Raw genomic sequence first — 16,988 nt, 5'->3', positions numbered from 1 at the left:
AATAGTCACCCATTGTAAGTGTACAGTTGAATGATTTTTAGTAAATTTATACAGTTGCATAATCATAAGCACGATCCAGTTTTAGAACATTTCCATCACCCACAAAGTTCCTTGGGCTCATTTGCAATCAATTTCCACTCCCACCCTCAGCCCCAGGCAACCATAAATCTGTTTTCTGTCTCTATAGAGTTGTCTTTTCTGGGAGTGTTATAGAAATGAAATCATACACTAGAGAGTCTTGTGTTGAGCTTCTTTCACTTAGCATTATATACATGAAGCTTATCTATGTTATTATAACTATCAGTATACCATTTAAAACTCGCTGAACAGCATTCCTTTTTATGGATCTATACTTTGTTGATCTATTCACCAGTTTCTGGACATTTGGATTCCATGAATAAGCTTCCATGAACAGTTAGGAACGAGTCTCGGCAAGAACATATGTTTTGATTCCTCTTGAGTAAAAAGCTAGGAATAGAATTGCTGAGTTAGACACAAGTATGTATTAGATCTTTTAAGTTCTTGTCAAGGTGCTTTCCAAAGGGCCTATGCCACTCTACATACCCACCAGTAATGTATGAGAATTTCAGTTTTTCCAAATCCTCACCAACACTTAGCATTGCAAGTCTTTTGGATTACAGCCATTCTAGTGGGTATGTAGAGGTATCTCATTGAGGTTTCGAGTGGCATTTTTTCTAATGAATAATGATATTGGTCATCCTTTCATGTGCTTATTAGCATTTTGTACATCTTCTTTGTGAAATCTCTATTCAAATATGTTGCCCACTTTTAATTAGGTTTTCTTCTTATTTTTGAGTGGTAAGTGCTCTTTATACATTCTGGAAAGAAGTCCTTATCAGATATGTATTTTGAAAATATTTTCTCCCAGCCTGGTATTAGTCTTTTTTTTTTCTTTCTTTTGAAGAGAAGATGTTTTAATTTAGATAATGCCAGATTCAGCAATTATTTCTTTTATTGATCTAAGAAACTGTTGCCTAACCCAGAGTCACAAAGACTTTATCCTATGTGTTCTTCTAGAAGATTTATGGTTTTAGCCCTTAAATTTAGGTCTATAATCCATTTTGGGTTAACTTTTGTTTATGGTGTGAGGTAAGGGGCTAATACTATTTTTTGCATGTGTATATACAATTTTCCCAGCTGAAAATACTATCCTCTCCTATACTAGACTTGACACCTTTGTTGGAAACCAATTGACTATAAATGTAAGGGTTTCACTTTTAATGTGATGCAAAGCACAATTCCCCCTTATGATAATTTGACTCCCCACATAAATCAGCCTTCATCCGAGGAATGCACTGCTAAGGCCAGTGTGAACAGTAATGCATAATTCTCACTTTAAATAAATTAATTGGAATAACAATCTATATAGAAGTTTACAAGTTCAGTTAAACTGAGTTTGTGAGCCCATCAAGCTGAGGAACTAATTGGGATAAATTTTTCAAGGTTATCAAAATCTTGAGAGGATACTTGGCAGCCGGCTGCCTTCTGACATCACTTTAATCACTGTTTTCAAACTTTAATCATCAGGAAGTATTTGCTGAGGTTCTTTTATGTGGAAGGCACTATGAAAGATTCAAAGAAATATAAAATGGGTCAGAATTCCACTGCTATGTGTCAGTAGGACCAACCAGGGTGTTCACGTTCAGAATGTACTTTGATTGGTGATGTCTGTACTGCATTGGTTATAAACATTTTGAAGCCAGGTGCAATGGCTTATGCCTGTAATCCCAGCACTTTGGGAGGCTGAGGCAGGCAGATCACGAGGTCAAGAGATCGAAACCATCCTAGCCAACATGGTGAAACCCCGTCTCTACTAATATACAAAATAATTAGCCAGGAATGGTGGTGCACACCTGTAGTCCCAGCTGCTCAGGAGGCTGAGACAGGGGAATCGCTTGAACCTGGGTGGCGGAGGATGCCATGAGCTGAGATTGTGCCACTACACTCCAGCCTGGGCGACAGAGCAAGACTCCATGTCAAAACAAAACAAAACACAACATTTTTAATATCACCACTGAACATAAGATACGGTTCTCCATCTTTTGTAAGTGCATAGTGTAGTTGGAGAGATAAGACAACTACATAGTTAAAATATTCAAGGCAGGAAGTGACATGCCAGATTTAAAAGATGGAGAAAGGGAAGATTGCAGAGAGTTACTGGTATTATTAGCAGAAAAATGTTTCTAAAGATAAAATTGGTTTTTTAAAGAAGAAGATTAGGTAAAATTTAGGCTTTTTAAACTTTTAATTCATCAATGCCCCAACTATCCTAAGCAGTAGTATCTGATAAAACTAATTGTTAAAATAATATTGCTGCTTGCTATCACTATTGACTGTCTACCAGGTGTCAGGACTACATTATGTTAACTATATTATCTAACTATGCAGTGCTACAGCTCTAAGTATCCTAAGCTACAAACTATATTATATCTAATCCTTACAACAAACCTGATAAGTTGAAAATATTATTGTAGCCATATGCCTAACTTGACCAGCTTGGAATAAGAAAATAAGGCTACAAAAAGACAATAGTATTCAAATTTAAATATTTCAATTTCTATACCTAAAATGAAAAGCATATTCTTCTCCAAGCTTCCTCATTCTAAAGAACTGCTAAGAACTCCCAAAATGCTTACATGGATTATGAAGTAGTCCTCATTGCTTCTTGCTTCTTGCCTTTAGCCACTTGTGATTTTGAATCTTTAGTATTCATGAAAATACAAAAAAAAAAAAAATGATGTTTCTGTCTCCCCATCGTCATGCTAGTCCTGGAGCCCGCTGCATATATAGCTTCTATTAAGCGCAAACAGAAGCAGTTTCCTGAGTGTGACCATGGTGTCAATATCATAAGAAGCCAAGGACTTAGCCACATTTGTGTCAAGATATATGCCTTTCCCAAGATCTCCTTATTCAAGCCCTTGAAAGTTAAAGAATTTCATACCTCTCCCCTGCCAAAGGCTACCACAATTCCTATTCTAGGATAAATTACTGAAGTTAACCAATATTTGCCTTAGGAGAAAAGTCTCAGTTTTCCTATCCCCATTTAATAACTAAGAAAACAGAAGCTAGGAGTGAATTCACTTTAAGTGAATAGCCAACGATCATGTGGTAAACATGGAATTCAAACTCGGCATTTTCAAATTCACAAGCTAATCTTTTGTTACTTTGCTTTACTGTTTATAAAATCCCTGACACTTGATAAGTCAGTTCCGGGCAGTTTGGGCCCAAAAATTGAGTAGCCTAAAGTCTTCTCTCACCCTGACAGATACACCTAATGAAATAAAATTTAAAATGTGTCTGACAGCAACTTGCACGGCTCTCTCATGGTTTTTAGTCTGAAAGAATCTTTGTGCAAACCAGAATGTGTGCTGTTAGTAAACAACCCAAAGCCATTTATTAATTGAGAGTAAACAAAAATTTGGTTGTGTTTGATTCTGCAAACAAGCTCATGGAATCTAACAGACAAAGACGATATTTCAGGCTAGAAAAAGGGAGAAAGAAAGAGAAACATTTTAATGTGATCTTCCTGCAGTGGAAAAGCTCTCATTAGGACAGGCACAGGTTTTTATGACCGTGTTTTTATCTCTAACTGGCTGTGAGTCTCCTGAAAGTCAATGCTTCTCTGTAGACCCTTGATACCCAGCTTGTTCACCTTTAAGCTGGGGTGAGGGAAGGTGGGTGTAAGGACAAGATGATATAAAAGAAATATAAGGACAAAAAATGTAATACCAATAAAACTGATCATTCTATAACCTTCTTCAGTGGACAACTCACTAACATAAATAAACAGCATGGCATATTGACTGAAATCAAGTAAGTTGTAATAATTCAATAAAATAATACAAATATAATCTCTGCTGTTTACTAAACATTTGGTCTTGAATGAGTTATTTCCCTCAACCTCAGCTTCCTTACTTATATACTAGGGCTAATATTGCCAAAAATTGGAATAAGGGACTGGCTAGTCATGTTACTGTCTAAGGTACTAATTCACAGTAGTGACAGAAGACCAATAGACTGAATCGCAGCTTTGCTGTTAGTTCACTCAAGTCCTCACACATGACTTCTGATAAAACTGGTGATGTGTCCTTGGTTCTCTTTTGCCCAAAGCAGTCAGAGCCCTCCAGTTGACATTTAAAAACTTCTTTATTTATAGACCTAACTCCAAATAAATAAATGTACAAACATATAAATAATATCTATTTGAAGGGACACTATATTAGTGAGGATAGTTTATCGTACAGCGCAGTAATAAATAACTCTAAAATCTCGGTGACTCAAAAAATAGAGGCATATTTCTTACTCACTCAATGTCTTAGTTGGCCATTCTCCAGTTTGAATTTATGCCATCTGAAATACATGGTAAGTATTTCCAAGTTTACTATTGTGAAGAAATAAAGAGATGGAAGATACACCTTGGCTCTTACCTGCGCTGTCTCAAAGTGGCACCCATTATTTCTGCTTCCAGTATCTTGGACAAAACAGTAGTAGGGATTAACCTAACCTGGTAAATGTAGAGAACATTTACTGTGCCTCAGATGCCACAGTATTTACCTGACTGGGTACCTAGATATCTGAGTGTAACATCAACACTCATAGAGTAATTGTGAGAACTATATAAAATAACTCAGTAAGAACCTAGCCCTGGGTCTGGCCCACACTTAATATTCAATAATTTTTAGTTTATTTTTCCTACCACCAATCTCAAAGGAGAACTTTGTCAATCCTACAGAATCAATGTCGGCCATGAATGCCTTCCTAGTTACTATAGCCAAAGCACCCTGACATCTTGCTCAATGTGCCAGAAAGAGTTAGGTCAAAATGATGGCTACATTTCTGGGACAATTTGCAACCATCTTTTCATATCTCCACTATCATAAACTATCATGGCATTCACCTGCTGTAGGTCCTTCTATGGCTCCCTAAGCATAAAGGAAAAAGTTGAAATTCCTTAATGTAACACACAAGACCCTTTTAGAGTTTGTCCTTGCCCTCCCTCACTTGCCTCATATATAACATTTGCCTTGCTCACACTCACCCTCCACTCCAGCCCTGACAAATGTGTTCCTGGAAAACTCAGTTTTATGCCATGCCTACCAGCATGAGCAGGTGCCAAGGGATTTTCTTGGAATGTTTCATTCACTCTTCACTTATATATTTGTGCTTTAACATCCTTTCTAAAATGTCTTCTCTGGCATTGCCATTATGACTTAAATGCCCCTCTCTATACCTCACAGCATAGGTATAGATTAATCATTACTGAATACTAAGTACGTGCCACCCCTGAGCTATCATATGTGTACCTGTATCACGAATTATTGAATATCAAACATTGACCCAAGAGTCTGTCTCTCCCTCTCAACTGGAAACTCACTGAAGGCAGGAGCTATGTTGTATTTGATGCTAGATCTTCAGGGCCTAAAAGGGTGCTTGGTACATTATGGGAAGACACAGAAATTCATCATATTAGTAAATGGCAACTTCATCATTGTGTTGTGTTTTATATATCCAACCACACCTCTCCCTGGGCCCTGATTCTAGATTTCCCAGCAAACTACTAATTCAAGTATGCTCCCTCCCTGCCTACTGTCAGCATCAGATGCCATGCACCACTTCTAACTCCAGCTGGGCAAGGCCCCAATCTCTATTTAATGACTGAGTTTAAGGGGTGGAGGATGCATTTTTTGAAATCAGAAAGATCTGAAACGAAATTCTAGATTCACCACTCAGTAACTGCATGAACTCAGGCCGGCTCTCTTAACCTTTAACACTTCAGCTGCTGCATAAGGAAATTAGGACAATTATTTCCATGCCATGGGAATATTATGAACATTGAAAAAAGAATCCTAATTTTGTTGCCTGCACGCATATTTCTCTGAATAGAGAAAACTGTACTCCAGAAGCCTCTTTAAGAAGAGTAGACATTCATTTTTTTGAAGGAAGGTTCGTAGAAAGCTGTTTGGAATAACAGATAAGACCCTGAAAGAGGACTGAATATGTAGAGAACCACCCTGTAAGGGACTAAAAGAATTGTTTCTCAAGAGTAGCAGATGAGTAGAGTAAAAGGAAGGATATAAGAGGAAAAAAAGAAAGTTAGGAAATGGTGAAAGATCTCTCTACGACCCCTCAAATTTTTAATGAGGTCAAAATATATGGCATATATATTTTAAAGAACTTAGTAGTATATTCTGTCATAGAATAGTCTATAAATTATAGATGTAGTTATTAAAGTGTTATCATTATTATTATCCCAGACTTAGTTGTCAATTAATCCCACAGGTTTGCATTCATTAGTCAAATGAAAAGCAGGAAATACCTGTAGGGCAAAAATAATCAAGCTTAGATTTTCTTCTCTCTAGATTTTGTCCCTGGATTTGCTTTTTACTTCATGATGGGTTCTTACTCCTATACTGATTTGCTTTGCTCATAGCTGTCCAAGGTCTTTCCTTGACTGGGTCACTTTTTTCAATTTTATTGAAGTCCAATTTATGTACAAGACATAGTATTCATTTAAAATGTGCAATCTGATGAATTTTTACAAACATATGCACCCATAAAACCACAATCAAATACAGGGCATTTCCATCACCCTCAAAAGCTTTCTGGTATCCCTTTGCAGTCCATCCTTCCCTCTCCTCTTATGGCAGGCAAGAGCCAATATGACTTTACTGACAAGAAAGTCTAAATTTGCTAGAATCTTTTGTTAATAGAATCAAATAGTGTAATGTCCATTTGGATTGTTTTAAATATTGTGAATAATACTGCTATGAACATTCACATACAGGTTTTTTAATGAAACTTCATGCTTTCACTTATCTCGGGTATAGAGCTGAGAGTAGAATGGCTAAATGATAATGTAAGTATGTGTTTAACCTTTAAGAAACTTCCAGTTTTCCAAAGTGGTTGTAACACTTTATTCTCTCATCAAAACATGAGTGTTCCAGTTGCTCTACATCCTTGTCAACATTTGGTAGTTTCAATCTTCTTAATTTTAGCCATCCTAATATGTGTATATAGGTATCACATGGTGATTTTTTTTTTTTTTTTGAGATGGAGTTTCACTCTTGTTGCCCAGGCTGGAGTGCAATGGTGCAATCTCAACTCACTGCAACCTCTGCCTCCCAGGTTCAAACGAGTCTCCTGCCTCAGCCTCTCAAGTAGTTGGGATTACAGGTATGAGCCACCACACCCAGCTAATTTTGTATTTTTTTAGTAGATACTGGGTTTCACCACGTTGGTCAGGCTGGTCTCGAACTCCTGACCTCAAGTGATCCACCTGCTTCAAACTCCCAAAGTGCTGGGATTACAGGTGTAAGCCACCATGCCAGGCCACATGTTGTGATTTTAAGTTGTATTTTCCTAATGCCTAAAGGTGTTAAGTGTCTTAGTTTGCATTTTTTCTTTTGTCTCCTATTGACTTTTCAGCTCTTTGAGAATTATTTGTGGCCACATGCTGTCCTAGCTGTTATTCTCAGGCATCACCTTCACAGCACCCTTTGAGTATTAAGAATACCTGTTTTGCACATTACTTTACTGGTCTGTGCTGGCTTTGGAATTTGTTTTTAGATTTATGCCACTCTTTTCACCTTTGATACAGGAACTTGTCAAATTGAGACTTTTGGAGACAATCTCCTATGAAGATACATTGCTTCATCAGATGAAAATTTACTCAGTGTTTGATTTTTCTTGATGTCAATTTTATCTGTTGTCATTATTTTTATTATTTTGAGACAGGGTATCACTCGGTCATCCAGGCTGGAGTGCAGTGGCACTATCTCAGCTAGCCACAGCCTCGACCTTCAGGACTCAAGTGATCCTGCCACCTCAGTCTCCCGAATAGCTGGGATTACAGATACATACCACCACACTCAGCTGGTTTTATATGTATTTTTTTTAGAGACAGGGTTTCATCATGTTGCCTAGGCTGGTTTTGAACTCCAAGGTTCAAGTGATCCACCTGCCTCAGCTGCCAAAGTGCTAGGATTACAGGCATGAGCCATCATGCCTGGCCTAATTTTGTCAATTATTTTTTATATAAGTTAAAGATAACAGACTGGAATATTTAATTTAAAATCTACATCTAACTTGAAAAATCCTAATCACTTAGCCTCTCAACCAAGCCAATAATATGACCTTCTGCCTGCTTCCTACAGACTGGCTGTAAAAATTAGAAGTTAAAAGAACTTGAACATGCAAACAAATGTACCATAGCTAAGATACATAAGGTAAGTTAAAATACTTAGCAATTTAGATTCCTAAAATAAAATGAATATTTAATATATTTGTCTCCAGGTGCATGAAATTTAAAAGCATCTGTTCCCTCCATGAATTCATAATTCAAATAACAGCAATCAGAATGAAGAAAATCTTTTCTGAAGAGTAAAATATACCCTAGATTATCTAATGTTGACAAAATATGACTTGTGATAGGTGAAATTCACAATATTCACCTTGAGAACCTTGCTCAGTTGACCTAAAAATTCAGAAGTGTCAATTCTACTGAGCTGGACATACTCCATAAATATTTGTTTCCAGGTTGTGTGGGAAGAAGAAAAACGAAAAGATCTCTTTTTCATCCTGATGTTTTAAAATATTTGATTATGAAAAAGAAGATTGGAATAAGGAGTTACTTAAGTGTTTATAAGTATATATACAAATATGTGTTTAATGATTATATGCACATTAGTTCATAATTTTTAAATATGGTTTTTAATATATAAAAACATATCTTCATAAAATGCCTTGTATTTTTTTCTCCTTAAAGAAAAAAATGTTTGGGGGAATGTATTTTTAATTAGGGAAAAGTAAAATGCATCTACCCTCATCACAGAGACCATCAAGACCACTCTGGCCTTAGGAAATGCAGATGTTCTGCTCCAGCAGGAGAAAGGGAAATTATGCAGGAACCAGGGTTGAATAAATCTTCATTTAATAGTAAGATTTCTCTCAGGCAAATGTAACCATCATTTTCATCTAATTCATTAACACCTTTATCCCTTTTCTCTTTTATGTTTGTGTTCCTACATGGTCTATATGTTAAGAACCTAAAAATCATGGTGATGAATATCATCTACTCTTCTTTGAGAATATATTCTGGGAAAACAACTTCTTAAGTCTCAACATTAAAAATAGGGAAATTCTAATACCATCTGTTTCCCATCATGTACTCTAAACCAAGCAGGCTGCAAATTGTCTATTTTGGTTATGCTTACCAGGAAGAACACATACATTTATCAATAGAATTGAGGTTAATTTGGTCATTGTTTTTAGAAACTGATGGGAGGAAATTGAGGTACAGACAAGTTATAGGACTTGCCAAAGCTTACACAGCCAGTGGTAAAGCTAGAACCAGAAACCAAAGTCTTCTGACTCTCCCATCAGAACAAACTTAGTGAAATAAGTGTGCTAACATACAAATTAGGAAATCAGCTACTTGAATAATTACTGACCATTTTTGTCAATGCTGTATACATTGTCACCTTAATTTTACCATCAAAAATTAATTAAGTTACGGAATTTACTTGAGAAAAATTCAGTGTAGGGGCTATAAATATGAGCTTTTCCTTGGGGAGTTTCCAGTATTGTAAGAGAACATTGTAGGCATGTTTCTATTTGACAAGAATAAATAATACAAAGACAAATCATGAGAGATGTGGGCAGAGAAAGTGGCATGGAAATTAGGGTGGGTGTTACAGACATGCCAGTATACTCCTGTTTGGTGTCTAGATCAACACAGATGCATAAAATATATTTAAGAATTATATAAATGCATACTTAACTGATATGAAAACTATACATCCTATGATGCTGCAATAAACTAAACTATAGTTCCTTGAAAGAGACACTGTATTTTTTTTAAACTTTGTATTTCTCATACATAACAGAGTCTCTAGTAGGACACAGTAGGTACCCAAGAAATATGAATGTATACCTGAATGGGTGAAAATATCCAATAATTTGAATGGTCTGTTCATCTGAAATAAGCATGGCAAGCAGTCTAGGTATTGGACACTCAGAGTAAGTATAAAAGCTAATCTTCTTGCAACCCCTTGTAGATCAAGCTTCAACTAATAGCTTGTAATATAAGAACAGTTTATATCTTGATATCCCTAAAATATCATGTTTCTATACCTAGTGAGTACATAAAGTCTCTTTTATCTGGAGGCACTGGAGTTCTGGAGAATGGACTTATAAATCCACTAGCATTACAAAGGCCATGAATTTGGTGTTCAAAGATGAGTCATGTTAATTTCATTATTCCACAAAGAAGGCAATAAAGAGATAGAAGTGGGATTCTAATAGTTTATGATTCTTCAAAGAAGCAATTTGAGTTACATAGAGGGCTTTGTTAACATAAAAGACAGGATAAGACTGAATATCAGAAAGAAGCATATTGCAAACAGTAAGAGAGAAGTCAGGTTGTCAGTTTGTCAGTATTAGCAAGAGTTGGGCTTATTTTCTCAAATGAAGCCAGTATGTGAAATAAAACTCCTGGAGCAATATGCCAGAACTTTTTTTTTCTCTCTCTCTAGTGTAATCATGAAGGCAAAAGCATCAGTCAGGTCGCTAACTCCAAAATACAATGGCCAAGCCTTTTAAATAACAAATTCACCTGGCACAAATAGCCTACGTGGACCACTGATATTCTTGGTAGTTTGCATGCCCTTTAATGATTCACCATCTGTGTATCTCCAGGGACTGGCTTTGGCTGAGCTTTGAAGCCTACAATATTAGTGTGAGTAATACTACAAGTGAGCAACTATGGGCCTGAAAACAATCAAGCTCAGTGGTGTGAAATGTAAAGGATCAAGAAAGCAGCCATGCTCAGCTGGGTGAAGTGAAGCAAAAGCACAAATAGGAAGGCATCTGGATAACACCCTGAGGAAATGAAGAGTGACCTCCATGGTTCCAGGCTTCCAAACAGGTTTCCTTCCCATCCCTGCTACACCCACAGAGGTAAGGTTTGAATTAAATCATTCACTGAAATAAGATGTCAAATGCCTTAGCACCTAACTACACACTTCCATCAGGAAAATGAAAAGAAAGGAAAATGAAGCAATAATCCACATATTGATAACTTGTATTCCTTGACAAAATCAAGATCTACCCAAACTTAGGGTAGACCCATTATCTGGAGTGAAATAATTCATTCACTCATTAGTGCATTTGCAATATTATTTAGTAAACTTCATTAGGACATAATAAATAACACAAACATTGCCCCTTATAATATTAAATTAATAAAAGCAAAAAGAATCATAGCAAATAACTTCCCTAATTTCATTGAAATTAGTATATTTTGTATATAACAGATTTACTTGGCAAAGAAATTGTCTTTCTCATTCTCCAATTCAAATATTAAGGACTCCAAAAAGTATACATTTTTTACTTTAAAAAAATGACACAGAGAATATTTGGATCTGACATTCAAGAAAGAAATAAGTCAGGATTTTAATTCATTGCTATCCTCATAAAAAAAATCAAAAGTATATTAAAAAAAATCATGTGTCTTGCCTGAGAGAACAATATAGTAAAATTGTAATCAGTTGCTAAAACTTAATCGATATTATCACATTGCAAAGTTTCTGGAGAGTGTTTTCTTTAATGAAAATTGTGAGGCCATGAAACTTTGTTGGTTTCCCTGAATAAAATCATCAGCTCCTGTCAGACAGAATCGGTATTTCTTGATAAAAATCAAGATCTACCCAAACTTAGAATGGACCCGTTGTCTGGAGTAAAATAATTCATTCATTTGTGAGTTCACAATATTATTTAGTAAAATTTTTTAAGACACAATAAATAACATGAGCATTGCCTCTTGTAATATTAAATTAATAAAGGCAAATAACTTCCCTAATTTCATTGAAATGAGTATGTTCTGTATACAGAAGATTCACTTGGCAAAGAACATTAATACAAGTAAAAAATAAAAGCAAATAACTTCCCTAATTTCACTGAAAGGATTATGTTCCATTTACAGCAAATTCACTTGGCAAAGAAAACCTTTTCATCAGTTCCTGTCAGAGACTGTGTTTGTTTCTTTCATTACCCTGACCACAAGACCACTAATTTAAACATTTGTGGATAAGTTGGCCACTAAAGGAGTTTTTTAAAATCTCATTTTCCTGTTTCTCTTTTATCTTTTAAAATACGAGTTTGGTAGTTTGGTGCTGGAAGAGGAGTTATATCATATTCCTAAGTGTTTAGGCTATTCTGTTAAGAGCAATACAAGGAAATACATGGTCATCTCTTTTTCCATTTTAAGAAAAAAAGTCCCTAATCCCAAGAAAGATCATGAATTCAATTGTAATAGTCCTGGTTCTACTAGTTAAAGATGAACTTTGATTACAAAAAATGTTTCTATCAAAAAACACTCTAGTCATTTTTACCTATAACTTTCAGGTGAGGTGATACTATTACAACAAGCAACATTTTTAGTAAGGGTGAAAAAATAGACTGCAAAATTTAATTTTCCTTGCTCTGACAATTATACTTCTGAAATAATTCCTTACCATAAAACTTCCTTAGGCTCATGACTCCAATGTTAACCTTTGCCATGAAAAATTCATGTTCTCATCAAACTTATTTGCATGAAGCAAATTTAAAAGGAAGCAAAGCTCAAAGAATTAGTGACAGAAGATATGGAACATTTCAGCATAATAGAAAGTTCAGTCTTTTATTTTTACATTCCTACTCCTATATTCCACTCTTGCATCAAATCTAAATATACACTGAGGAAATATGTAGCCAATGAAAATCTTATGAAGGAGACTATGCTGCTAGCATGGTCCTGCTTAAAGGATATTGGTGAGGATTCCATGTGACAGAAGTAAGCCACATGTTCTTCCAGTCACTAGTTGAGTGACGTTAGGCAAGTCACTTAATCTTTCGAAGTCTGTTTTCTCATCTGGGAAATTAAAATAATATCCAGGGCTGTCTGAGACTCTTCACATAAATTAAATAACTTATGTGAAGAGTCTGGGATAAGAGAAGTGCACAATATATGATGACTAAATTGAAACAAATCAATGAATTAATCTAACTCGAGGCGGGGGCAGTGGCTCGTGCCTGTAATCCCAGCACTTTGGGAGGCCAAGGCAGGTGGATCACTTGAGGCCAGGAGTTCAAGACCAGTCTGGCCAACATGGCAAAACCTTGTCTCTACTAAAAATACAAAAATTAGCCAGGCATGGTGGCTTGCGCCTGTAGTTCCAGCTATTGAGGAGGCTGAGGGAGGAGAATCACTTGAACCTGGGAGGCAGAGGTTGCAGTGAACCAGGATTGTGCCACTTCATTCTAGCCTGCATGACAGAGTGAGACTCTGTCTCAAAAAAATAAAATTAATCTAATTCAACATTTTTGATGAGGAAAAAATACAATTATATAGCCAAGCTAAAACAGGTCTCAAAGTTAAATTCATCACCTGAATGTTTCTTAAGATAAAAATGGAAGGATTAAAATTATACTATGCACTCATTTAAATAATTTATTTTAAAAAATAAAATCTGTGAAAAGTAATAAACAGAAAATGGAGGTAGAAAGAATAAAGCAAAATATCAAAAGAATAAACAAATCCCAAAGCTAGTTATTTGGGGGAAAATAAACAATATATAAATAAAATTCTAAAAAATGTTTGGAGCAGCTCTCTCTATTCACTCAGAATAAAGTAGGCTTTTTCTAGGAATACAACATTGATTGTTAATAAATCCATCAATATAATTCACCACATCAATACATACTAAAGGAGAAAAATATATGTTATCTAAATAGAGGCAAATTTTTTTTCTGTAACATTCAAGACCTATTCATAACACTGAAAAAGAATACCTGGAAAATTAGAATAAAAAAAGAGGTAGCTTAATTTATTTTAATTCTATCCATGGTAAATCTATAGTATGCATCCATCTTACAGATTATGTAATTAAAACATTTTTCATTAAATTCAGAAATGAAACAAAAATAATACAAGAATGACATTTCATAACTTCTACTGAACATTGTACTTTCCCAAAACAATTCAATAAGGTAAGGATTCAAGATGTAAAAATCATAAGGCAACAAATTTAAGGCAAGGCACAAAATTATAACTATTTGTTAATAGTATGACTGACTTCACAGAAAACTCAAAGAAAACCATAAATAAACTATCAAAATCACAATAAATGTAGCAAGTTGGTAGTATACAATATTATTATCATTAGTTTTTGGGTTTTTTTGGTTTTCTTTTTTTTTTTAAAGATACAGAGGGGTTTTGCTGTCACCCAGGCTGAAAGTGCAGTGGCACAACCCTAGCTCAGTGCAACCTCGAATTCCTGGGCTCAAGCAATCATCCTGCCTCAGCATCCCAAGTAGTTAGGACTACAAGCTTGCACCACCACACCTGGCTAAATTTGTTTTTTGTTTGTTCATAGAAATAAAGTTATGCTGTGTTAACCGGGCTGGTCTTGAACTCCTGGCCTTAAGCGATCCTCTCACCTCAGCCTCCCAAAGTGCTGTGATTACAGACATGAGCCTTTGTGTCAGCCACAACATTATTTTTAAAATAACAAGATTTTGTTTCACCAACATAAACCAATTATGTAACATAATAAGAAAAATAAAAGCCATTTCCTATGGTAACAAGAACTATAAAGTACTTAGTAATTAATTGAATACAAATGTACGAAATATTTCTAGAGAAAATCTTATTTAAAGTTCTAATAGAAGACTGTCTTTGTCTGTTCAGACAACAGTAACAAAATACTTTAGACTGGTGCTAAGGTTTGAATTTCTTATCTCTCCTGATCTTACAACCGAATCTCCAGTGCAGTGGTATTAAGTGGTAAGGCCTTTAGGAGGTGATTTGGTCATGAGAGCTCCATCCTCATGGATAGAATTAGTGGCCTTATAAAAAGGGCTTGAGGGAGTATTTGTCCCCAGTCTCTTTTGCCCACTTCCATCATCTGAGAAAAGGTACCAGGTTGGAAGCAGACAGCAAGCCCTTACCAAATGTCAAATCTACTGGCACTTTGATGCTGGACTTCTCAAACTCCAGAACTGGGAGAAATAAATTCCTACTATCTATCAATCAGCCAATGTTCCCAGCTACTCAGGAAGCTGAGGCAGGAGAATTGCTTGAACCCAGGAGGTGGAGGTTGCGGTGAGCCGAGATCGTGCCATTGTACTCCAGCCTGGGTAACAAGAGCGAAACTCCGTCTCAAAAAAAAAAAAAAAAAATCACCCAGTGTGAGGTGTTTTGTTAGAGTAGCACAAACAGACAAGAGCAACTGGATAATTTATAAATGACAGAAATGGATTGTTCACAGTTCTGGAGCTTGGGAAATTCAAAATCCAGATGCCAGCAGATTTAGCATCTGGACAAGGTTTGCTGTCTGCTTCAAAGATGGCACTTTCTCACTCTCTTCAAATAGCAGAAGAGGTAACGCAGATTTCTTCATCCTCTTTTATAAGAGCAGTAATCCTATTCACAAAGACAGAGCCCTCATGACTTAATGACTTCTCAAAAGATTCCACTTCTCAATACTATTACATGGAGTATTAGATTCCAACACATAAATTTGGAGGGGAACCAACATTCAAACCATAGCAAGAATTGAATAACAGAGTCTTATGGGAGAATTCAGTATCTTATGGATATTATGTAAGTTCAAATTAATCTACAATGCAAAGTCATTCTAATCAGTTCAAGTGATTAGAATATGATCACATGACTCTAAAATTTATATGGAATAGTGCCAAATGTTAGATACATTAGCTAGGATATCTTTAGCTATAAATAACTGAAGCCTCACCTAAAAATAACCTAAACTATAAAAAGACTCTAAAATGTAGAACCCAGAGAGAGATCCAAGATGGCCGATTACTAACAGCTCAGGATTGTAGCTCCCAGTGAAAGTGCAGAGAACGAGAGGATGCCACACTTTCAGATGAATTTTTGTTGCTCACAGACCAGGAGATTCCCAGCAGAGGAGCCCCATGGGACGCCAGCACAACTCTTGTGGCCGGCATGGTGGTTTTGCCAGTGCCCCGGCATGGTGGTTCCCGGTGCAGAGTAAATGGGACTGGGCCCCCTTTTGGTCGACATTTGGAGCTCCGGGAAGGCAGAGTCACCTATTCAGTTGATTGAAAAAGTAACTCAAGAAGGAAGCCAGACTGGAGATTCCCAGGCAGAAAAGCACCATGAATCTTAATGCTGCTGTTTAAGCTGGTGCAGTGGGTTGCTCAGATTCCAGCACTGGGAATCAACAAGTTGGATGTCCACTCAGAGACCTAATTTGAAAGTTGGTAATTACAAAGATGACAGGTGGATAAATTTACAATGATGGGAAGAAACCAGCGTAAAAAGGCTGACAATACCCAAAATCAGAATGCCTCTCCCTCTACAGGGGATCACAGTCCCTCATCAATAAGGGAACAAGGCCTGATGGAGAATGAGTGTGTTCCATTAACAGAATTAAGCTTCAGAAGGTGGATAATAAGAAACTTCAGTGAGTTAAAAGAACATGTTCTAGCCCAATGTAAAGAAACTAAGAATCTTGAAATAAGGTTTGACGAAATCCTAACGAGAATAGACAATTTAGAGAGGAATATAAGTGAATTAATGGAACTGAAGAATACAATACGAGAACTCTGTGAAGTATGCACAGGTTTTAACAGTCAAATTGATCAAGCAGAAGAAAGGATATCAGAAGTCGAAGACCAACTTAATGAAATGAAACAAGACAAGATTAGAGAAGAAAGAGTAAAAAGGAATGAGCAAAGTCTCCAAGAAATATGGGACTATGTCAAAAGACCTAATTTATGTTTGATAGGTATACCTGAATGTCATGAAGAGAATGAATCCGAGCTGGAAAATATTCTTCAGGATATTATTCAGGAAAACTTTCCTAACCTAGTAAGGCAGGACTATACTCAACTCCAGGTAATACAGAGACCACCACAAAGATATTCCTCAAGTAGAGCAACCC

The 16,988-nt window shown here is 36.1% G+C and overlaps 1 pseudogene; it reads left to right on the top strand.

Moving 5' to 3' along the window:
- Positions 1-16,147, top strand: part of LOC105725235 (heat shock 70 kDa protein 12B-like) — a 50,735-nt pseudogene extending 34,588 nt beyond the window's left edge.
- The last annotated feature ends 841 nt before the right edge of the window (positions 16,148-16,988 follow it).

This window comes from Aotus nancymaae, unplaced genomic scaffold (assembly GCF_030222135.1).
Source record: "Aotus nancymaae isolate 86718 unplaced genomic scaffold, 86718_ANA_hifiasm-v0.15.2.pri h1tg000041l, whole genome shotgun sequence".
NCBI lineage: Eukaryota > Metazoa > Chordata > Mammalia > Primates > Aotidae > Aotus > Aotus nancymaae.
Note: the sequence above shows the minus strand (reverse complement) of the source record. Positions and strands in the feature narration are given on the sequence as shown.